This window comes from Danio rerio, chromosome 2 (genome assembly GCF_052040795.2).
Source record: "Danio rerio strain M-AB ecotype USA chromosome 2, GRCz13ab, whole genome shotgun sequence".
NCBI classification, from domain to species: Eukaryota; Metazoa; Chordata; class Actinopteri; order Cypriniformes; family Danionidae; genus Danio; species Danio rerio.
This window is the reverse complement of record NC_141022.1, coordinates 29,600,996-29,626,768: the sequence shown is the minus strand read 5'-3', so window position 1 is coordinate 29,626,768 and position 25,773 is coordinate 29,600,996. Positions and strand designations below refer to the sequence as shown.

The window sequence follows — 25,773 nt, the reverse complement described above, 5'->3', positions numbered from 1 at the left end:
TATAAATAAGTTCTATATTTAATTAAAATAAATGACTTCAAGATCCCAACAAATAAATAAATGCAAATTTTACTAACAATTATAATAACATATGTTTAAAATAAATACAAGTTCTATTAATAGGTTTTATTAATTGTGTAACAGGTTATATTAATAAATAAAAAACATCAAATGAAACAAAATAATGTAATACATTTTTAATAAAATCAAAAAATTTAAATATAAAAACAGGCACAATCCAATTCTTGTAAATTAAACCTTTAAAAAATGAAACTATGACTTTTGTACCAAACTCCTAATTTGATTCTTATAAGTTATTAATGTAGGATTTATGTTTAGATATTGAATTTAAAAAATCATGCAGAATATCTATTTTATAAGTACTAATAAACAAACAATTTCTCAATAATAGGGAGGAATAATAAGCTGTGAAAATTGGTTCTTAAAGAGTATGGAATTAATCAAAAAAATATATCCTCATAAATGTATTTACTGTAACTTTTGATAAATTCAACGACACTGTACATGACATTAATGACTTTTTATACTGCATTATGAGCTAATCTGCATGTGTCATAATTATATCATATCATATCATCAAAGAGCCAGAAAAAGCAAAAAAAACAGGTGGAGCTCCAGGTGGATGTCAGGTTCACCTAAATCAGACACAGGATAACAGGGTGATTGAGCGGTGTGATTGGAAAGGAAGGATGTGCTGGGACGTGTTTGACCATCTGTGGGCAACGAGAGAAGCATTGATTTCCATTGTTTGGAAAGAGAGGCAGAATCTGCTGCTTCAGTCTGATTGATTCAACTTCTATTCAGCAGCATCTGAAGCATACAGACCTTCATTTTTAATATGCGGAATTATTCATAGTGGAGGGGGAAAAAAAGACTCTTCTTGGGTGAACTGTAAAACCTGGTGTAAAGATAATGTGCACTTTTATTTTTGTTTCCAGTTTATTGAGATTCAACTAATTGAAGTTTTTGCACATATGGCATCAGTAGAACATTATAAATATTGTTGGTCATGGTTTATCTACATGCTGATTTAAAAAGAAATTAATTTTTGCAGACATTTTGTCATATGGTCCAGTCATAAGACATACAGTATGACATGCATCCTTTTCATATGGTGAAACCATCTTTATGTACACTGTACTAAGCTGCTTTTAGCACTAATACAGGTCTCTTTTATTGTAAAGATTATGGCTTTTGTGACAATGTCTGTGAAACTCTTAATGTTATAAAGATCTTTATTGTAGCCTACATATAACATCATTTCAATGTAGCACTCATCATTTTTTTTCTCATGCATTAATAGCACTCAATGAAAACTTGCTGACTATATAGTATGTTTTGGCTGAAAAACAAATATTATATTAAATATTCAAATAATATTAATTGGTTCCAAATTGACTCAGATTGTGAAAACAGTATATAGACTAGGAATGGCTTTTATCATCTTTATAATTGAAAAAAAAATAAAGATAAATAAATAAATAAATATGAAGAGTACAGATGTAAAAAAAACAAAAAGTGCCTCCTTTGTTTATGTCAAGCTATTTTACTTAAAATACAATGAAAAGAACATACTTACACACCGAAGCCTGATGAAAATGCTCATTTCAGAAGAAAATTTCAGGTGGCATTAAGAGGTTTTCATATCTAAACTCTCCATATATATATATATATATATATATATATATATATATATATATATATATATATATATATATATATATATATATTATATTATATTATATTATATTATTTTTTTTATTAATTAAATTTTTTTTTTTAAGTTATAAACATGATAAAGGCCCTTCAAAGTCTATGTATTCTGAGTCGATTTGCAACCAAATAATTTTATTTGAAAATTTAATTAAATATTAGTTTTTCAGCAAAAAAAAAACATAAAAAAAAAATTTGTACATTGTCAGCAAGTTTACATTGAGTTAATGTGGACAAATATATATATATATATATATATATATATATATATATATATATATATATATATATATATATATATATATATATATATATATATATATATATATATATATATATATATATATATATATATATATATAAAGCTCCTTATTGGCACATTCTTATTGACTCTATCCGGTCCACCTTAAAAAACGAAACGCTTCCATTTTTCAGCTTCTTATTCGGGTTCCAGAAAAATACAAGAGTTTTAATTGAAGCAAGGGCTTATTATGCGGTCCTGGCGCCATTTTGTGTATAGACAACGTCAACCGTCTTTGGTCTACTACACTATGGCAGGCTAATGGCTGCCGACAAGCTCTCTCAGAAATTGTAAATGTTTTAAAATTGGCACTATTCTTACAAATAACCTGCATAGTTGCAATCTAAACAACTACATAATTGACCAAAAAAAGCCTCTAAAGTGCATTTTGTTGTCTATTAACAGTAATATTTGTCAAACTGCAGCATCTCTCTGCTTGTTGCTGGCTGTGTGTGGGCGGAGTAATACACAGAGGTGAAGGGTAAAGAGGCCTTTGTGTGATGTTCATGGCGAAATATCGCATGGCTATCAGCCAATCAGATGGAAGAACCAGACAGAACTGTTGTATATATATATATATATATATATATATATATATATATATATATATATGTATATATATATATATATATATATATATATATATATATATATATATATAATTCAAAATGAAATCTTCACGCTTACAAAAATAGTTCTTTTAAGATATGTTGTGATCACAAATTGGTGTGTAAATGTTTTATATTTAACAGCCATATTCTCATTTGATAGAGGAGAAAAAAAAATCAGATATGTCCAATTCTTGAACATTACAATTAAGAAAAATGAACAATACCAGACTATCACGCAAAACATTTGAACTATGTCTTTGTTTATTTTGTACCAAAGACCACTTATACATTTTTCCAATTTCTTTGCATAAAAATGCAGAAGTAATTTGACTATTTGTTGTCCTGTTTTTGACCCCTCATCAGAATTTGAATGGGCATGGTGGACTGTGGAAGTAAACGGCCACTGCTGTGAATGGCTAAAAGTTTTGTATATTAACAGCACTGTAGAGGCTGTGAAGTAGAAGTAGGCATTGATCTTCAGCAGAACCAAAACCCAACATTTTAGTGTTTACCACAGTACTGTAAACTATTTGAGTGAGTGATTTTGCCTTTAGTGTAAAAATAAAAAAATAAATAAAAAAATAAGAAAAAAACGTAAGAACAAATTCTATCTTAAGCTGTGCTGGTGTGTCAGGGTGGAATAACAAGAAGAAACTCTAAGGAACTTTCAACATACATTTACATACTTCAATATTTATGTGAATATATAAGGCTATACTTATTATTTTATAATTAAAATAAAGTAAGTAATTGTTTAAATGTTCTGCAGCTTGTGAAATCACTAATCTAATCACTAGCATTGAGCATTGTGAAACTGACAGCTTTCTAATCCAGTGGCATTCTATGGAAAATAATGGTCAGCCAAACAGAAAGTAAGAAGGTGTGTTTTTATTTTAAGCATTGCTACTCGAGATTTTAAATGCACCAAATTGCTCCTGCACCACTGAAGATTTTAAACTCTGATGAGTCTGTGCTGCTGGGAGTAGGAGGGGTGGGCACAAAGAGTGTTATTTTATATTAATAAAAACTATAACATAAATAACTGATACAGAACGCTTTTAATCCACGGATTTAGATGAGAAACTGACACCTCAACTACTTCACCTGCCACTCATACGATACAATTCTACACTTTAATCCCTCTTGCTAATAACAGAGTCGATTTACAAGTCAATTAAAGTCTTCGGTCCTGCATCATTTCACCCTGTGCCACTGCTGCTGTCTGCATTCAGAACAAGAGATGGAAATGTTCTGCTGCTGTATACCTCAGAGCCTGACAGTAAGATATGCAGCAGATGGTGTGTAGAAACAGTGGGCAGAACTGCATTCCTCAAATTATGTGGAGGAATTCAAAATGCACATATATTTTAATTGCACAGCCCTGCCAGAGTACAAACTGTTCAAAAGGCTGTCCTTTGAACTCAGTGTGTTTACTTTTTTAAAATACTAGATCTAGAAAACTAGTCATTGTTTATAAGATTACAGATGTTTGACTTAATTATTTGACATTGTAACTGAATCATGAAATACAGGGTAAAGACAAAATTATTAGGCCTGTAGTGAAACGTAAATTATTTTTCAAATATTTCCCAAGTGCTGTTTAATGCTAGAGAAGATGTTTTCAAAATATATTTTAAACATGACTTTTAATAACTAACTTATTTTGTATTTGCCATGATGACAGTATATGGGTGCTTCTATTACTGTGGGTACGTTTGACATTTCAAAGAGTTAAGGAAAAGACTTTTTATATGCAGCAATTATTTCTATTTCTATTATCTTTTTGAAAGCATATTCAATTTTAATAATTCAATGCTTGTCAAAAACAAATAATTTATTTTACTTTTAGGGGGAAACTGTTTTTTATCATATTATTTGTCAATTCTTTTATGGACAAATTTGGTAGTGTAGAAATAATCAAACATAGCAAGAAAAATCTTTTTCTGCTATTAGATAAACAGTTCTTATATTTCAACACTTTAAATTATTATGACCTTTCACTAATGGATGCACACACAGAAAGAGGGCAAAAGAACATGCTTTCTTAAAGAGAACTTACAATTTACAGTTCTTTTACTTTAGCCGAAATGGCCTCTTTCTAGCACAAATGCTAAAATCAAATGGCACTAAGAAAATCAGGATTAAAATATTTTTAAATTGACCAAAGTGTGATTAGTGAAATACTCTGTTTTCCTTTTGAAATTGTGGTATACCAGTATTGGCAGTTAACAAAAATACTCTACATGTTAGATCTTTTAAAATAAGAGTACTTTCAATTATAGAGCAAACAACTTTTAGCGCTTCAAGTCTAATCAGTGAGAGAAACTAACATCATAATCTTTAAATACATTGTTGTGGGAGATAAAACCACCAATTTAAAGGCTAGATTTTTTACATACACACATTTTTTAGGAAAAATTATTTTAAAAAGTTTTTGTTGTACAATTATAAAACTTACCTTTTAGAGATTTTATAAATACAACAAAAGCAAGAATAAAATAAAACATTTTGATTACACAATGACACATGATGGAAAAAATACACTGATTAAATCGGACATCAAGAAATCATGATTTATGGCAATAATTATTTTTCTTTACTGATAATATATTGTTATGGTAGTTGTGGTGAGTAGGTAGCAAATATTAGTTAATAGTTGTGGTGAGTTTTAAAAAGAGTAAAGTTTTTTAAATCAGTATCAGTTGCAACCAAAATATTAATCACCACAACTGTTTTCAACATGCTTAACTTTTTTAACGTTGGCATGAAACGTAACTTAAGATTGTCCTTTTTTCTGTTTTACACAAAAAATATTTTGAAGAATTTTGGAAACCTGCGAACACTGACACTTTCATAGCATCAAAAATATATACTGCGAAAGTCAGTAGCCACCTGTTTCCAAGATAGCTGAGCTATCTACCAAAAGTTCATTTGATTGATTCATTGATTCATTTTTCTTCAGCTTAGTCTCTTGATTTATCAGAGGCACCACAGTGGATGCCCCTCCAGCCACAACCCAGTACTGGGAAACTCCCATACACACTTACACACTACAGCCAATTTAGTTTATTCGATTCATCTATACCGCATGTGTTTGGAATGAGGGGGGGGGGGGGGGTGGAGCACCTGGAAAAAACTCACGCAAACATGGGGAGAACATGCAAACTTCACACAGAAATGCCAAATTACCCAGCTGGGACTCGAATCAGCAACCTTCTTGCTGTGAGGCGACAATGCTAACCGCTGAGCCACCATGCCACCCTCATTTGATTCAATTTAGAAAATTAATGCTACTATTTTATTAAGAAATTATCATCTCAAAACCACCTTGGACCCAAATAAATGTGTGCAATAGGAAGACATGCTTAATGCAAAAACTTGAATAAAACTATAGATTTCACCCATGGAGTCGGTTGTTTCCTCAGGCCAGTACAGTGCAGCTCCACCCTGTTCTCCTCCTCCTGCAATGTTATATAAACCGGCTGCTGAGTGGAGTGAATCTGGCTGGCATGAACACTAACACCATTTCAGGCCATCAGATTTATCACTCTCTCTCTCTCTCTCTCTCCCTCAGTACAACTCACTTCTCTAAGTACATCAGCGCACAATCAGAGCCAAACAAAACCAAATAGAAGAACACTAAAGGATACAGTTTTTGTCAAATACTATTGCTAATTGTTTAACAAAGCAACAATACAGTGTGGATGGTTTACCCCAGGATGAAAATACTTTTGCTAAACCTTAAGTGCATTTAAAGCTTTTTATTGCTGTTGAACACAAAAAAAAACATTCTGAAGAATGTTGGCTATTGATATACAATGACATCCGTATAGGGGGAAAATACTAAAGAAGTCAATGACTATTTAACATTCTTCAAAATATCTTACTTTATTTCTTGTCATTTAATTGTTCAGATATTGAAACAAACAAACCATAAGCCAATAGGTGATTTCAAAATCTTAGCTACTAAAATTAGCCCTTTCCTTTTATCTATAAAGAAGTTCCCCAAGTTGTAGTCTGCCACTTTACCAATACTGCGTGTTAAAGATTATATATTTGTCTTTGTAGTGAAAATGTGTGTGTGTTTATTTTTGTCTGTTCTTAGCTGAGCTCTTCAGACTGCATTGTGTCTCATGCTCTCCTCTATTATCCATGCTGGTCTGCAGGTGGTCCTAATTGACGGAAAGCCTTTAATTGTATTACTGCATCTGCGCAAACAGTGCCAGTGACATCACAATGGTGGCAGGAGATTAATGGGAGAATTTATAGGAGGCTCATTCAGAAAAAAAGCAAGTGATACTGGTGAACCCATGAGTCAGAGTTCAAAAAGCTATTTGTAGACTTTTGAGTCAGAACACACATGTTTGTTTTCATCAAATGTGCACTGTAAAAAAATAATATATGATCAATTAGTCCTGACAGTATATGTTTTAGGTCATTGTAACTTATTAAACTAAGTTAATCATGTTTTAACTTAATTTTATAAGTTATGCAAGCTGTTTTAAGTCAGTTTAACAATCTAAATCTAATACACTCCTAAGGTTAATTTTATTCAGCTTAAAAATGTAAGGCAACCAGTTTTTTTTTTTACAGTGTGGGTACTTTTCCATTGTTTTTCTACTGTACAAATTGTATTTTCTATCAGCCTAACCCCACCCTTCCCCTAAACTCAACCCACAAAAGAAAACTGTGTGCAGTTTTACTTTCTAAAAAAAAAATCATTCTGTCTGAATTATAAGCTTTTGGAGAAATGAGGACGTCAGCATTAATTTCACCAACACTATTTATTTGTCATATTTCACCACCTTTTTATAATACCTGTGGCATACCTATGTTATATTGGTGATTTGTGTCCTGCTAGGTCACAAAAACACATACATACACACACAACAAACACACAGACGCTATATTTGGAAATCTGTTTTCCTTTTTTGTTCTTACTGAAAAATTAAGTTACTCTATGCTTTTGTCATTTTAGGAGTAAAACAGCTTAAATCGACTACTAATTTTGACCTTAATATGGGCTTTAAAAAAACTAAAAACTGCTTTTATTCTAGCTAAAATAAAACTAATAAGACTTTCTCCAGAAGAAAAAAAATATTATCAGACAAACTGTGAAAATGTCCTTGCTCTGTTAATTCTAATAATTTAATAATTCTGACTTCAACTGTGTGTGTGTGTGTGTGTGTGTGTGTGTGTGTGTGTGTGTGTGTGTGTGTGTGTGTGTATATATATATATATATATATATATATATATATATATATATATATATATATATATATACAAATTATAATATATATATTAATATTATATATAATATATATTAATATTATATATTAATTAATTAAATATATATATATATATATATATATTTATATATACATCTATTGATATATAATATATATATATATATATATATATATATATATATATATATATATATATATATATATATATATATATATAAATTTAACATGGATAACATGAAAAAACATTGGATTTCATGCTGTTTATCAGTGGTGCTGTTTGTGCAGTGGTCAAAATATGATAAAATATTTATGCTTTGAGGGGGCTGTGTGCTACAGTTAAAATACATTCATTCAGCTGTTGAAAATCTTGAATTTCAGCTCAACCTTAATGTTGTTTTGTTTTTATTTTAAAGAATATACAGTAGGTGGTAAATAAAGTTGAAGTGGAAACAAGTTGTTCTCAAAAAATTAGCATTCAGTAAGCTTTTGTGTGGGCACAATACCAAACATTTTCTATTTCAGATTTTCAATACGGCCATTTCTGACAACAAACAAAACAGACGTAACTATTTTTTTCAGGACCATTTAACCTTTTCAAATTATGATCTTGTTTGCGTGTTTACAAATGCCACAACCTTTATTAAGCAACATTACCCTCTCTCCTGCCTTGTACCACAATCTTTTAGACTAAAAGCAATGTGGTTCATTGTGATATGGTAGATTAAAAAATATGGTGGGTTGAAGTGTAATAAAAACATGACTGCAGAGCATATTAAAACCCAAGTCAATAAATCAAAATAAATAAGCTCAGAATCAATAAGACCAACAAATACACAAAGATTGATTATTCAATGAAGGCACACAGACCTCATAATCTAATATAATGGAACATCAGGAATGCCAATAATTTCCCCTTTCTGTTTAACTGTTTATGGACCATTCACAAGCAAAACAACCAAAGAGGTTCACAGATGAATTTCATTCAAAGAAAATGAGGTTATGTTTCGATCAAGCAGGACAAAAGTCGCTTTACCAACTGCAATTTAAACAGCACAAGTCAAACATTACACCAAAAGCTTGACGATGTCCAAATCGGGACGTGTATGTTTCAGCACCACGGTCAGCGCCTCTGTCTTTTACACGCCCGATTATAAACAAAGCAGCATCCGCGAGTAACTGCCATCATGTCATTGGAGATTAACCTCGTTTTACTGCCCAGAGCTTCCCTACAGACACTATCGCAGTCTGTGTGATCAAAAGAGGCCATTGCTTATCTAAAAACCATGTCATTAATAATGCAGCAATTTCTACTGCATTAAAAAAATAAAACATGTTATTGAAATGTAGACATTGACTTGATAGCGATCTCGCACCGCCCCTCCCGTCAAACACAAGCAGCTGATACTGAAACAAAATGTTTTGTTCTCATTTAAAACACCACCGTAATGTGGTTTTTTAATACACAAGTGACGTCAGCTTACAACAAAGTTAACTGCTATATCACTGAAATCCCGAGAGAGTAAGTAAAACACAATTGTATCCCGAAAAAGCAACTAAATATGAATTATTCTTACACTTATTCTTTGAAGCACTTCGTATACGCTTCTTGTTTTATGTTAAAATGGTGTAAAATGGTCTGGTGGACATCCTGAGCCAGTGTCCGCTCTCGGTCAGCTCTTACCTTCCCGGCCGCCGCTGTCCAGCTGTGCCGATGCTGATGTGCGGTGCTGCGGCTCAGAGACGCGCGAGGCGGTGGCGGAGTCTAAAGACAGGTGGGTCCCAAGCAGGATGCATTTCCGTGTCTTATAACGCTTTCACGCACTCCTATAAACTCAAAGCAGCACTTAAAGCGACAAAATCATCATTGTAAGGATTAAGGTCGTCGCAGGGAGGGACGCTTCATCTCGGATGCTGCGGAAAGGGATGTACTATCGTGTAGTAACGGAGGGGTTAAATTATTCAGACGCCTCCTCCACGTGATAAGCTGGCACATTCATTATTTATTATCGCCGTCCACGTCAGTGACGTTATGATACGGTTGCGTGAGAACATCGAGCCCCTTTTGCGACAGGCCAAATTAATGATCCGTCATCATTCCTCCATCAAAAGCATGATGGGTAGAAAACAGGAAGCGCGCTCGCTGCATCCAGCGACAAGATGCTATTGTGAGCGTGCGCGACTGCTTGAATGCATCAGATTGATGGTGTAGCATTAGGTTTGTTTAAATAAAATATTTTTAAAAATAAATAAAATTATGAAATGTGTATCCTTAAACAATTCATATTAACCTTCTAACGCATGTAATGGATCCGAATAATGTAGCCTATTTCATCAACAAAAATAACGTAATATTATAATATTTAATTATGATTTTCCTTTGATCACTTTATGTTAATAAAAACAGCAGTGCTGTAAACATATAGCCTGGATATGCACACACAGATAATGTTTGATGATATAACATTTAGAAAATATGCAATATGATAAATAATTTTTTTGGAATTATTCATTTATTCATTTTCCTTCAGCTTAGTCCCTTTATTCACTAAAACAGTGAAATGAACCGCCAATTTATCCAGCATATGTTTAACACAGCGAATGCCCTTCCAGCTGCAACCCAGTACTGGGAAACACCCATACACTCTCACATTCACATTCATACACTACAGCCATATTAGTTTATTCAATTCACCTATACCGCATGTCTTTGGACTGTGGGTGAAATCGGAGCACCTGGAGAAAACCCACACGAACATGGGAAGAACGTGCAAACTCCATACAGAAATGCCAACTGACCCAGCCTAGACTCTAACCAGCAACCTTCTTGCTGTAAGGCGACAGTGCAAAACACTGAGTCGCCGTGCCACCTCTTTAGAATTAACAAATATTTTTTATTCTATAGTCAAACAAAGTAAAACAAAACACAAAACTCTCCCATGCAACCTCTATTAAGGTTGTACATAAAGTTTATATTTACCAAAACATTCAGGCTCAAACATGGATGAAATATGGGGGGGAAGGCTATATTTATCTGACCTTTTTTGACACTGATAGAAATCCATACTTGATTTTACAAAAGTTTTTTAGCACCAAAATGTGCTCGATACATACCAGTGTCTAACATTTTTTTTGATATGAACGCTTAAGAATAATGGTAAATAAATAAATAGATCAGACATGTATTTTGATAAACTTAAAAAAATTGCAAATGTTTAGTTCCCTGTGCGGCACTGTGGCTCAGTGGGTATAGCACTATCGCCTTACAGCAAGACAGTTGCTGGTTCGAGTCCCATCTGGGCCAGTTGTCAATTCTGCATTGAGTTTGCATGTTCTCCACATGTTTGCATGGGTTTCCTCCAGGTGCTCCGCTTTCCCCAACTGTCCAAAGACATGCACTATAAGTGAATTGGATGAACTTAATTGGCCGTAGTGTACAAGTGTGTGTGAATGAGCGGATGGGTGTTTCCCAGTACTGGATTGCGGCTGGAAGTTTCCAATGTGTAAAGCATATGTTGGAATAGTTGGCGGTTCATTCCGCTGTTGCGACCCCTGACAATCAGGGGCTAAGCCGAAGGAAAATGAATGAATAAATTTTGTTCCATTACTAAAGCCTATACACTTTTATGCTGGACATATACCTTTTTTTCAATGCATTATGAGTGCTATTTGTCACAACCATACACCAACTCCACAATGTGTTTGAAATTATTCATTCAAATTAAAAACTAATAATATATTTTAGGTAAAGAAGAAATTTAATAGTTTAGTAAGTAATTGAACAAATGGTATTTGAACAATGCATTGAAATTTTTGGTTTCAATTTCTGAATGAAGCAATAGATGCCACTCCGGGTGTGTGTGTGTGTGTGTGTGTGTGTGTGTGGTGTGCTCTCACTCTTCACTCAAAAACGTGTGTCTACACTTAGATGGGTTAAAAGCAGAGGACCAATTTAGATTGTAAGAAAACCATACTTGACAAGGTTCCACTCACTTCAGTTTACATCATGCCTTAAAAAATAGCTATGAATATTATAATTATTTTCAAAAGTAATAAAAAAAATAATAAAAAAACACAAATTAATAAAGAAATCCTTAAAACAAAGTATTTTTATTCATTTATTTTCTTTTCGGCTTAATCCCTTTATTAATCTGTGGTCTCCACAGCGGAATGAACTGCTAACTCATCCAGCATATGTTTTATGCAGCGGGTGCCCATCGAGCCACAACCCACCACTGGAAAACGCCCATACACACTTATTCACACACATACACTATGGCCGACTTAGCTTATTTAATTTTCCTGTACTGCATGTTTTTAAACTGTGGGGGAAACCGAAGCACCCGGAGAAAAACCCACGCAAACACAGAGAGAACATGCAAACTCCACACAGAAATGCCAAACATGATCTAGCCTGGGCACGAACCAGCAAACTTCTTGCTCTGAGGCAATCATGCTAGCCGCTGCACCACCGAGACGCTCCATAAAGCCTTTTAAACAAAAATTTATTTAATATTTGTGTGTGACTCTCACAATAAAAAAGCCTATGACAGTGAAATATGAGTGTGTCTGCTGTATTACCTGTGTCTACTGTTTATCATTCTCTAGTAATAACTGTGAGCTGAGCATTTTACTTGCATGACTCACACAGTCTTACACTGTGAGTAATATTCAGTGGCTGATGAACACGGCCAACCGCTCTGTATCAGACAACAGTCTCCCTTCAGCAGGCTTTTAAACACACAGCCTGAGCTGAAAGTGATGGGTCACAGTTTCACATCTTACTTTTGCTGCTGCTCTTTTTTTTTCCTGGCGAAAATGTCAAAACCCCCACAGCTCTCAAGCCAAGTGTGTGAGATGAGTCTTTCTGTGCAGAGAATATTCGGGGAGAATCTGCGCTCTCAAACATGCCTGAGGACTCTGACCTTGGCTCCATGTCTCATCTCTCAGCCTTTGGCTCGCTCTCTTTGCCCTGGTTGTCATATATAATAAGGCCTCTCAGAATTATTGTGGGTGAAGTGTTTCTTACATAAAACATACATCAGTTTGAGTCAATTCTAGATGATTTTGTACACCGTGTACACTCTTAAAGGGATAGTTTACCCAAAAACATTACATTTACTCACCCTCATGTGGTTCCAAACCTTTTTTTGTTGAACACAAAATAAGTTATTTTGAAAAATGTTAGAAACCTTTAACCACTTACTTAGTAGAGAAAAACAAATATTATGGAGGCCAATCACTTTCACACAGTCCAGCTTTAAAAAAAAAAAAAAAAAAACTTCTTTTGTGTTCAACAGGAAAAATAAATCCAACAGGTTTTGAATCAGTGAAGAGTGAGTAAAGGATGGCAGAATTTTAAGTTTTGGGTGAACTATCCCTTAAAGAATAAAGGTTCTTTATTGTTATTAATGGTTGCATGAAAAAACTTTTAATATCCACAAACATTCTCATTTCACACAAGTTTTTTTTTTTTTTTTAACTATAAAAATTATTATTTGAAGAATGTTTTATCAAAACTTTTATTATTAAATGTGTATGGTTGGTTGTATTGTATGGTGATAGTTGTTTTTCATACAAATTGTATTACATTATGATTGTAGTAAGTATAGTAGATAATTCATTATTATCTTTTTGGTATAGTGTAACCCGCCAGTTCTACACCACCCAACCCGCTCCGAGCTGGGATTAAAGCAGCTGGCTGGCCTCCGGCCTTTGTTACAATAGCATAATCTGACAATGAGAACATGGACACAAATAATACGCTATTTATGCGACTAAGACAATACTATGATTAAGAGTCTAATATGTAAACAGTGATTTTTGATTAATTTAATCCGACTAAAGTCATAATTGAACTAAACAGAAATCAAATTAAGACATGGGCATATGCCGGTTTTAGTCGCGTTAAGTGTAAAACTTTAATCAAACTGTTATGGTCATGTAGGATTTTCGCCGCATTTTGTGACAGGATAGCCTATACACATATACACCTATTCTCTGCACCTACCAAGGACCACGGACACCTCCATCGTGAAATGCAGAGTTTTTTTTCTGCATGCAACATGTGGTATCAAATTCCATAAAAAAAACCCTCTTCCAGCAGTTCATACATCCAATATCTTGTTTGTTATAGCAGGCACACATGAAATGCTCCTGAATGAAAGAAAAAGTGCCAAACTGCAGTTAAAGTAGACAAATTCAAAATGAAACACCCGAAATTACATGAAACTCCGGTGGAAATGTGTATAGGGCCGTAAATTATGATGCTAATGGAATTACAGTGCACCTGTAAATTATTTAGCTCTTTACTTTTTTCACATTTTTTTTTTTTACTTACAGACTCATTCCTAAATAGATTAAATAAATTTATTTCCTCAAAATTCTACACACAATAATCCATAATGACAATGTGAAAAAAAGTTTTTTTTATTAAATTGTTGCAAATTTATTAAAAATAAAACACCTGAAAAATCACATGTACAAAAGGATGTACATCCATCACAGCCTTTGCCATGAAGCTCTAAATTGAGCTCAGCTACATTCTGTTTCCACTGATGTTACATTTGGAGAAACCCATGCACTGCTCATCACCAGGCTAATACCATCCCTACAATGAAGCATGGTGGTGGCAGCATCGTGCTGTGGGGATGTTTTTCAGAAGCAGGAACTGGAAGACTAGTCAGGATAGAGGGAAAGATGAATGCAGCAATGTACAGAGACATCCTGAATATAACCTGCTTCAGAGTGCTCTTGACCTCAGACTGGGGCGACGGTTCATCTTCCAGCAGGACAATGACCCAAAGCACACCGCCAAAATATCAATGAAGTTGCTTCACAACAACTCTGAGAATATCCTTGAGTGGCCCAGCCAGAGCCCAGATCTAAATCCAATTGAACATCTCTGGAGAGATCTGAAAATGGCTGTAGACTGCCGCTTTCTATCCAACCTAATAGAGCTTAAGAGGGACTGAAAAGAGGAATGGGTAAAAATTACCAAAGACAGGTGTGCCAAGCTTTTGGCTTCATATTGAAATATACTTGAGGCTGTAGCTGCCAAAGGTGCATCAACAAAGTATTGAGCAAAGGCTGTGAATACTGATGTACATGTAATTTTTCAGGTTTTTTATTTTTAATAAATTGTCAACAATTTCAACAAATCTTTTTTCACATTGTCATTATGGGGTTTTGGGTGTAGAATGTTGAGCAAATAAATGAAATTATTATATTTTGGAAAATGGCTGTAACATAAAAAAATGTGGAAAATCAAGCGCTACTTCCCGGTATGTGTTATAACATGTAAAATGGGATTATGAAAACAACATTCAAAAAGCAACACATGTAAACACTTTAATCCTATTACTGTCTCTTTCAGATTAAGGCAAATAATTTGATTACTGATGTCCACGTAAATGTAGTCAATGTTTTGATTTGAATAGGATAATCGTGTACCCACCTTTTCTTCTAACCTACACAGCAAATTCTAGTCTTTGGAATAAACTCCCTGGGAGTCAAAATCAACTCAATCTGAGTGTACATGCGTGACCATCAAATGTACTCCCATTCAGAGTTAAAATCACTCTGCTTTTGGAGTTGAATTTTAACACATTTTTTTTAGTTAGATTATAACACTTTCTGGAGTTAAAATTGTAATCCTACAAAGAGTACTTTTACATTTGTGTATAATATAAACTCCTTACCAATGTTAAAATGTAACACTTTTTAGAGTTAAAGTGTACTTCAAACAATATATATATATATATATATATATATAAAATAACTGAAAATGACTGAACTGATGCAATACTCTTTACTTACTGCTTTTATTCATGCAAATCCACACATTAGATTTAGAATTTCCATCGATGTACACACTTTGAAATTAATTGTCATCACAGCATTAAATCTAACAGCAAAACATTTACAATTAATATATGTTAGCAGCTAGTGCCAACTAAAACCAATGGCTTAGTAAAATTGCATGAGACAATCAACACATTACATTATATAAAATTAACTTCACAGGAATCAAAAGCAGCAAAAAAATATCTTGTCATACTCCTTAATCACAGTCAACTCTGCTGGCTTTGAAGTTAGAATTTGCTCGATTTTCTGAAACGAAGAAAAAAAAGTATTTAGAAAAATAACCAAAATTAATACTTTTTAACAAAAAAAAACTTAATCTAATAACTGTTTATACTATTTTTTACTTTAAAATGCATTCATTTTGTAACATTATTTTGTATTTTTTTAAAAAAACTTACATTTTTTTGGACACTGCCCATTAAAGGTTGAATAATTTGAGATCCAGAATCACTGCTGCTCAAACTGCTTGACACAGACAATGTATCTGTCATACTTGGGGAGGAGGGCACTTCAATAGCCCCTTGCTGCAGGACAGTCAAATCTGATGAAAAAACAACAACAACACGTGTCAGCAAATGGTTCTGAAATGCACACTTTCACTCTGAGTCATGAGACCATTTTTCAAAATCTATAAAAATGTTCTTAAATAACCTACCATCATTAGTGTGGATGACATGTTTCTTTGGTTGTTGCAAGTTCTTGAAATACATCCCCATTGAAATAACAACTCCATGGTCATCTGTGGCTTTTAATGCTGTCTCCTCTGGTATCAAAAACTTGTGCTGGACTACAACATAACAACAATGTATAATTTATCAAATAAATTTCAAAATGACTGTTATTATTATTATTATAATTTTTTAAAAATACTCTGTTACACTAAAACTCACCCGCACTGAAAAAATCCAAGAAACAATCTTCTTCCAGTTTAATATATTTTTTCTTGCCTCCACTTTTATCAGCATCGTGGCCTGAAATAAAAAAGATAAATGTTATTTAACAACTTATGTTAGTGTGATTGAAAATGTAATGTAAATATAGCTGAAAACAGCATACTCTCACGGTCACTATTACACATATTACACGAGCAATATTACACATATTAAATCTTACAGACATAAAGGATAAAAGATAATGACATTACCTCGTTGTGTAAGTTAGCCTATTTGAAATGTGAACAGCAGGTTTCTCCATCTGATCAAGTAGGCCTACCACTTCTTTTTGACAGCAGAACACACATTTTTAGAAACACAGGGGAAGAAAAGATTATTAGCTAGAGTTAGCTTGTTCACATCCACAAATTTTTTTTAAAAACTGCACAAAACAGCCACATTGGAAAAGCTAACATGCCATGCTAAGTTAGCCACATGCAGTCACTAGCCTAACAGTACAAAATGAAACAGCTACAGCAAAACACACTTCTGCTACAAAACATCCAACATTTAGAAAAAGCTTTTAGAATTGTATAACAATGCATTTTTACCTACCTCACAACGAAGAACATAACTCCAGTTCTCATGTGCTGCTCGGCAGAGTTGTATAATGGCGGACTTTCTAAAAATTTAACTCTAGTAAGGAGTTAAAGCACGTTTCTGAACACCAGAGAATGAACTCCAAAATACAACACAGCAAGGGGTATCCCATAACACAAAATTGTGTTAAAGTTTAAAAATAAACTCAAAAAAATTAACTCTTTCACACTTTTTTGCCTAACTCCTAATTTTTCAACTTTAGAAATTTGCTGTGTATGATAAACCGACAATGTTGGGGAACGTTGCTTTTGAAAATAATATATTACAGAAATCCAATTAATCTAATTTAATGCCATTTTGTCCACATTAAGAATTCATGCAAAAAAAAAGTAACTGAAGCCTGAATATGAACAAATTTAAAACACAATAACATTAAATGAGCAGTATTGAATCCAGATTACGTATAATCAGCCATATAATCTACCCAGCACCTTTTCTCCTGTGCACAGAGATTGTTTTACAACATCATCAGATGAGCAGATGCGCTGACAGGAAATATCTTCTCTCCCTCCATCTCTGTCTCACACGAGTGTCCGTTTCACAAAATCAATCACGTCCAAATTAACCAACAGATTCTGTGCTGCCAAACCACATTCAGCCATGAAGTCATGACTGTTTCCCAGCTCTGTCAGATCATTCAGAGTATCATTATGAGGAAGCTGTGGTCTTTCTGCTAATTGGCAGCGTTCAGATGTCACCCGGGGGTCCTGCTTCTCTTTGAGGCCCAGATTCGCCTCAGGAGCGAGACCCTGTACCCTGATCATTAGTGGTTGGTTGTGATTGCTCAGATGGTTTTTAATGCCAGGCCTCCTGCAATGAAGAACAAGAAAAACCCTGACTATGAGTGCAAGCAGGGGATCAGCCAATCAGGAATGACCGACCTTTCAAAAGGGTCATGGAATCGTGAGGAGAGGGCACAGCCTTTACTGGCTGAATGTAGGACTCTTATCATTGAGAGAAACTTCACTGGTATAGAAAAGGTTTGGGATGTTGACTTTTGTATAATATTATAGATTTTTTACAAGATTTTTTGTGTATGTGTGTGTGTGTGTGTTGAGAGATGGGGGGTGCTTGAGTGGTTGTATGGTTGATGCAGACACTATTTATAATTAATATTTATAATGAGAAAAGAAATTATATTAACTAAAAAAATGTAAAAATATGATGATAAAATTTCAGTGTCGAATGCTAAAAATACAGACATTAAAAAATGACCGGTGTCCAGTATTAAAAATGGCAATGGATTTAGTAAAATACTGTAACGCAAAATATTAAAGCATTATTAAATTATTTTAATATTGTATATTTTTATTTTATTTTTCAGATTAAAACAGAATGTAAATATAAAAAGAGAGAAAATAATGTCTGTACAAATATCTAACATTAAATATACTATATTTACAAAAATAAATGTTTCTTTGTGCAACACTTACAAGTAAAGAAAAATATTGAATTATTAAATAAAAATTATTGATACATTTAATATGATTTTTTTATTATATTAAATATTTTATTGAATATAATATTTAAAAATGTTTATTTAAATATTTTTATTTAATATTTTATTTATATTTTATTTTTATTTATATTGCCAAAAGGCAATCATGCACACCTTGCTTTTACAAACAATTGATGGGTGTTCATAATACTACAAAACTGAGTTATTTTTGATAAATATGACATATTCTGCAAAGTACAACTGCACTCTTTTTGTTTCATCAGTCTCTTCTAGAGTATGGAATAAGACTTTTTTTACTACATCACAGTCTACTGCTAGCCTTGTTTCTATGAAACCCATTACTGAACAATAAATTGTTCTCAATGAGTTCATGCTGTATTCCCGCTTGTCCATTTCCTGCACTAAATCTGGAAATAGCAGCAGACTTTTGTGTATTTCTGTCTGATTACCACTGAATACTAGCCGGGAATTTGCCACTGCACTGACTACCAAACCACAAATATATTCCATTTCACTTCTATAGACACCAACCAATGCATTACAACATCTGTATTAATGAATTTTAGGAATCAAATAGAAGACAACCAGCAGGCTAGGGGTGGAACAGAAATATTAAAATGCATGTGTTATGCTTTTTCAGACATGACCTTACATGTAGAGGGTAATAAACCTCAGTCTTTAAAGTTTCACAAATCAAAGTGCATGAAAAATGAAGTTACTCTCTTATAAAAAAAAAAACTGATTCTGAACTGCCTGAAATGAGTCATAAGTAAATCCAGCCTTTCTTTTTGCACAAACTTGCAGTGATTTGTATCAAATTTTACATAATGCCAGGCTATGGTACTTACTGAATGCTAATAATTTTTGGTTTGATACAGTACCAAAGGCCTGGAAACGTTTACAAATTAAATTTTCCAAAGAATGAGGATTTGGCCCTGATTTAATACAACATAATGCTGATGCAATCCTTACTTTTCTGTCACTGTTTACATGGGCTTTGAAGGTCAGGTCATATTCAGATTTAGCAATGGCCAATCTCAAGGAGCACCAACCCAGCCGATTCGAATGTTATCACTTGATTGAATGGGCGTTATCAGTGGTTATCAGCTGATAGATATGGGCCAGTAGGGGCCTTCTGTGCCTACCAGTAGGTTTAGAAGGTTTTTACCATCAATCCACATGGCTAATTCAGTTTCAGATATGCTGCGAAAACAGCTGATGATGCAAAGTAGATTCTGAAAAAAAAATCCCTCACACCTTAACCCACCCCTAAACCCACCCATACCACCAAACTTGTCCCTAACCCTACTCATATCCCGCATCAAGAGCACCAGAGGTGTTCTGCAAAACATTATAAACACATTAAGTACATTGTAATTATTTTTTGAGGCAAGCACATAGTAAAGTGGGACCAAGTAATAAGCATAAAATATCTTTTTTTTTTTTTTTTTTGAATAAACAACTGTTAAGTACCATGTAGCACAGTCGCTTAAACAGTTACTATGTACTTTTATTCATCTTCTATTAAGCCTGTGTCTCTGGGGGTTTCTCTATGGAGAAGAGCCCTGTGCTGTTTCTTTCTTGGTGCCAAGTGGGAGTTGGATAAGTCTGCGGTGATAGGCTCTTTCTGTTTCATCAGTCATCCAGTGGGAGGACCGAGCTGCTATCAGTAAAGCAGGGCACCATCTGGCGCTAAAGTAATCCAGACTGAAGTGGGATGGGGGCTCATAAAGAGGGCTAATTAATGGAAACACTTTAATTGGCAATATGTCAGAAAGGCATCGACACCTCCCTTTCATTTCGATCAGTCCCCATTGATACTGTGCAGTTTAAAAAAAGCAAAAGTTAAAAAAAATGACTGAAGCTATTGATAAATCTCAGTGACTAAGATATTGTGTTTTGGAAATACTGTAAATAAATGCATTTAATCCTGAGTTTCAGATCTATTTTCCTTATTACCTAAAGAGCAGTTTGTAAGAAAAATGCTCAAGGCCAGATGAGCAGAAAATTGGTTCAAAGTGGCTGCTTTTATGAGGGAAGTGCCTTTTATAAGTGGAAATGTTTTGATGAAGGCGTTTAATGGTGCGTGGCTGATTACTGTTGACACACTGAAGGCCTCTAGGTGTACTTATGTGGCAGAATCATTACCAAAATGTAAACTTGCACAAAGAGGACCGTCTGTTTCAGAATGAATGTAAACAATTGGAATTGCAGACAGGAAATTGTTCTCTCAACCAAATCCTCAAAAATGAGAATAAACACACCTAAATCAAATCCACACTAGTATAACACGGTTTTATAGCCAAAACATATCATTACTGCAGTCCATACAGTACATACAGTAGTACTTTATTGATTACAAAATTCACAATAAAAAAACAAAAAATTCAGATGCAAAAACTACAAAGTGCCGTTTTCTTCAAAAGTGAAATTACTCAACTTACACAGTGAAGCCATGGCCATTTTAAAAGAAAAGTTAAGATGGCATCTAGAGAATTTTGCATCTGAACTATTCAATTGTAGTCAGTAACCTAATCTAGATTGCCTGTTTTTTTGTTTTGTTTTTTTTGTTGTTGTTTTTTTTCCTCCATATATTAGGATAGAATTGGGAGCAGAAAGAGAGAGAAAGTATCAGCAAAGAACCTTGAGCCTGGAATCAAACTCTGGTTGCTGTGTGTACCTTAGTGTTATGTGTTAATAATACACTTAATTTAACCACGTTTTTAATTACTTTTAGATTACTTTTGACCCAACCTTTTACAAGCATTACAACATCACACATTACACATATATATTAATCATCAACAGCATGAGGTATATTAAACATAATACTACATCAAATCTTTCCAAACTGAGAGTTTGTGAAAGAACTGCCTGCAAGAGGTTTGTAAGATAAGATTAATTTATTAATTCATTCATTTTCTTTTCGGATTAGTCCCTTTATTAATCATAGGAATAAAAAGAATGAGCAGAATGAACCACTGACTTATCCAGCATGTTTTATGCAGCGGGTGCCCTTCCAGCTGTTACTCATGACTTAAAAACATCCATACTCACTCATTCACACAGCTTACCCATTTCATCTACATTATAGTACATGTATTTGGACTTGTGGGGGAAATCGGAGCAACTGACCCAGCCGAGGCTCTAACCAGCAACCTTCTTGCTGTGAGGCAATCATGCTACACATTGCGCCACCGTGATGCCCATAAGATAATTCATTAAATCGTAAAAATATAAAATAAGTAATTAAAAAATAACAAATAAATAGATAATTGTAATTAAAATAAGACACCTTCCTTGACACTAAAAGCTATATTGTTAAATTATTGACATATTAACCTGCAATTTCGGTGGTAAATTAAATATTTTACTCTTGAAATAGGTGTTTGGCATGACAAACATGTTTGTTAATTCCTGTATTACATGAACTAAAATTGATAAACTGACAAACTGACAGAAAAAAAAATGTTTTGTCAAGATTTGTAGAGTTAATGAAGATTGTTTTTACAAGACAATTTTTACAACTATAAATCAATAAAGGCGGCATGGTGACTCAGTGGAAAGCTCTTTTGCCTCACAGCAAGAATTGTCACTGGTTCGAGCCTCGGCTGGGTCAGTTGGCATTTCTGTGTGGAGTGTTTTCTAGTACTGAGTTGCAGCTGGTAGGGCATCTGCTGTGTAAAACATATGCCGGAATAGTTGGCAGTACATTCCACTGTGGCAACCCTTGATTAATTAAGGGACTAAGCCAAAAAGAAAATGAATGAATGAATGACTGAATTTAAAAATATTTAATGTTATAAAACATACAATATAGATTTATCTACATGTACATAAAAAACAAATATAAACAAATGTACTCACACAAATATTCAGTGCGTGTGTATAGATATGTATGTTCAAACTCACTGAATGATATATTTGTTTTACTATTTTATTAAGCTTGCATGCTATGGCATCAGTGAAACATGATAAACAAATGCTTGGCTGACTTAGAATAATAAAAAGAATATTACCTGTAAAACCTGCCAAAACAGGACCAGACCTCTAAGACAGTAGATAGAGAAAACACATGAAGCTAAGATGAACTTTTACGTCTTTATTCTCACCCTTTCTCCACCGTGTTTGACTCTGTTTTTCTATGTTTTTAACTGCTTTCAAATATTGGGTGAATCCTAATGATTTCAATGCGGTTTCCACAGTAACTCTCTCTGCAGCGCATGAACAGCATTGTAGTTGCTGTGGGAACAGAGGTCGACTCTTCTCCAAAAGAGATAGTGATGATTATAAGCATGAAACTTGAACTCTTTCATTATAACTTGCCGAGGATGCACACACACACACACTTATGGCAGCAACAGTGGAATAGCTTCACAAGGAGCTAGAATCCTGATCTTTAGACACAGAATTGTGTATGTATTATATATTTCCCGTTGTGAAAACATTAAAGGGGACATATTTCGTCAAATTTGGTGTCATCTGAGCATCTGAGAAGGTTCAACTCAAAACTCTCCACTGCTCAATTTTTAGAACTTGTCAAATTTGCTGCTATTTGGATGTGAGCACAAACACGCTGTTTTTGTGCATGTCGCTTTAAATGCAAATGAGCTGCTGCGTTCCAGAAGAGAGCAGAGCTTTTACAGGCTTTTCTGGTCGTTTACTCGCATCCATCTGTGTCCAAACACCTTATAAAGTTAAATTTGGCATAATAGATCCCCTTTAACCAGTGAATCGTGCACCCAACAGCCCACATGCAGTAACATTTAATGACATGTTTGGTGCAGCACCGAAATTCATTGTGATTGCTCTAGTAGTGGTCAGTAGGTGTAATAAGCATCTTGTATAGTAAGTTCCTGTTTACACCTACACAGCTGTCCAAGCAGATTTACTTGGGCTCTGGCCAGGTCTGATTCCCTCCTACAGGCACATTCATCCTCCGCCCACATGGCATTAACATCCCATTCCTTCCAAATCTACTGTACTGCATTCATTATATTAGTGTCTAAATCCCAATATAACCATGTATGTTTCTCCTGCTTTTAAATAATTCACTACTAATTAAGATTTAATTGAGCCAAAGTTAATTTGTCAGACGTGTGTGTTTAATATTCATAATATTATGGTTGTGGAGATTTATTGTGTAATTAAAGATGGCAGTCTTGCGAGGAATTGGCGACAGAAAACCTCTTGCAGTATAACTCATGCCATACACCATATCATTCATTCATCTATAAGGATAAGCTTAGGTTCATAAAAATGCACGTGTTTTGTGCTCTAAACCAGTTTATACAGTATATTTGTAGACAAATAAATAATTTATTTAGTTTCTCTCCCAGATAGACATTAAACGCAGAATACTCGGCTCACAAAAAAATACTAGATTACAACAATGAAATAGATCAAGTATTTTAAAGTGGCCATTATTCTATTTTAAACACTGTTACTCCTTCAAATGTCTCTTATTTCAGCTTTACATGCATTCAACATCACCTAAGAATAACAAACAATTATTTTAAAGAGATATTTCACCTAAAATATAGAACTTTTCTCATCATTTACGCACACTGGAGTGGTTCTAAGCTTCGGTTGATCCCAAATCAACATATTCTGAAGAATGCTAGAGAAAAGCAACCACTGACATTAGTATAGGAACAAAAAATAATTCAGAAGTCAATGTCAATATGGAATATGGAATTTTTTCCCCAACTTGTTTTGTTTCAAGAAGCAAAAACAATTACACATGCTATGCTCGGATTCGACAGATCTGACCAATTGGACAGATCAGTTTGTTTGGAGTAAACTGGATATGTCTATATACTGTACATTACATGATAAAATGCAATGCATGCGATTACCATGTTTTAATTTAATCTCTGAGGGCTTTATCAGTCCTGTAGGACAGTAACATTGGTTGAGTCAGAGTCTGAAAATAAAACGTTAGAAAAACTGATCAACCTAAATCCTCAAAAGCACAATTTGAGCAGGACGTTTCTCACTGGTAATTTTTTTTTTATTTAGGTTGTGCAAAAATGAATCAGGATTAACAAATGTATATCCATCAGTGGCAGAAATTAAAGGAAGAGCTCACATAAAAAAAATGTATTTACTCACCATTTGCTGTTTCTTTTTTTCTGTTAAATTAAGATATTTTGAAGAATATTGGAAACTTGTTTTCTTTAACATCTACAGTTGGAAAAAATACTATAAAAAATCAATGGGTACCAGTTTCCAACCATGTTTGGTGATCTACCCTTTAAAAAGGGCTTGGGCAAATATGCCACCAAAAGTAAAAAAATAAAATAAAATAAAAATACAAACTGAAGATAAGAGGGGAAAATGTGCCTCTGCACAATATCTATAGGTATAAATCTATAACGATTGTTGTGGTCAAAATGAAAATTTGGAACTGAATGCCAAGTTGTATTTTCACATCATTATACTGACATACATGTATGCACATGTTGTATAAACTACATAAGAATTAGAATTATTTTGACTTGTTTATAACATATTAATAAAACATATTTCTGTTGAGCTTATCAATACAATGTCCAATCAGGTGCTTTTTAAACAAGCCACTCCTGCAACTCAAGTAACTGAATTCCATGAATGCATTTTCTGCTAACATTCATTCATTCATTTTCTTTTCGGCTTAGTCCCTTTATTAATCAGGGGTCGCCACAGCGGAATAAACTGCTAACTTATCCAGCATATGTTTTACGCAGCAGATGCCCTTCCAGCTGCAACCCATCCCTGGGAAGCATCCATACACACTCGTTCACACTCATACACTAAGGACACTTTAGCCTACCCAATTTACCTGTATCGCATGTTTTTGGCCGCATGTGGGAGGAAACCCACTCGAACGCAGGGAGAACATGCAAACTCCACATAGAAATGCCAACTGACCCAGCCGAGGCTCGAACCAGTGACCTTCTTGCTGTGAGGCGACAGCACTACCTACTGCGCCACTGAGTCGCCTCCTGCTAACATAAATAAAGAATTTATTATGCAGAACTC

At 34.0% G+C, this 25,773-nt stretch overlaps 1 protein-coding gene across 2 annotated transcripts in view; it reads right to left on the bottom strand.

Moving 5' to 3' along the window:
* slc7a14a (solute carrier family 7 member 14a) overlaps positions 1-25,773 on the bottom strand; it is a 110,957-nt gene that overhangs the window by 34,714 nt on the left and 50,470 nt on the right. Inside the window, 1 exon segment of one of the 2 annotated variants that reach the window (NM_001347689.1) lies at positions 9,578-9,836. The exons of the other annotated variant lie outside the window; for it this stretch is intronic. The gene's annotated coding sequence lies outside the window, so the exon portion shown is untranslated. 2 annotated transcript variants of the gene reach the window in all.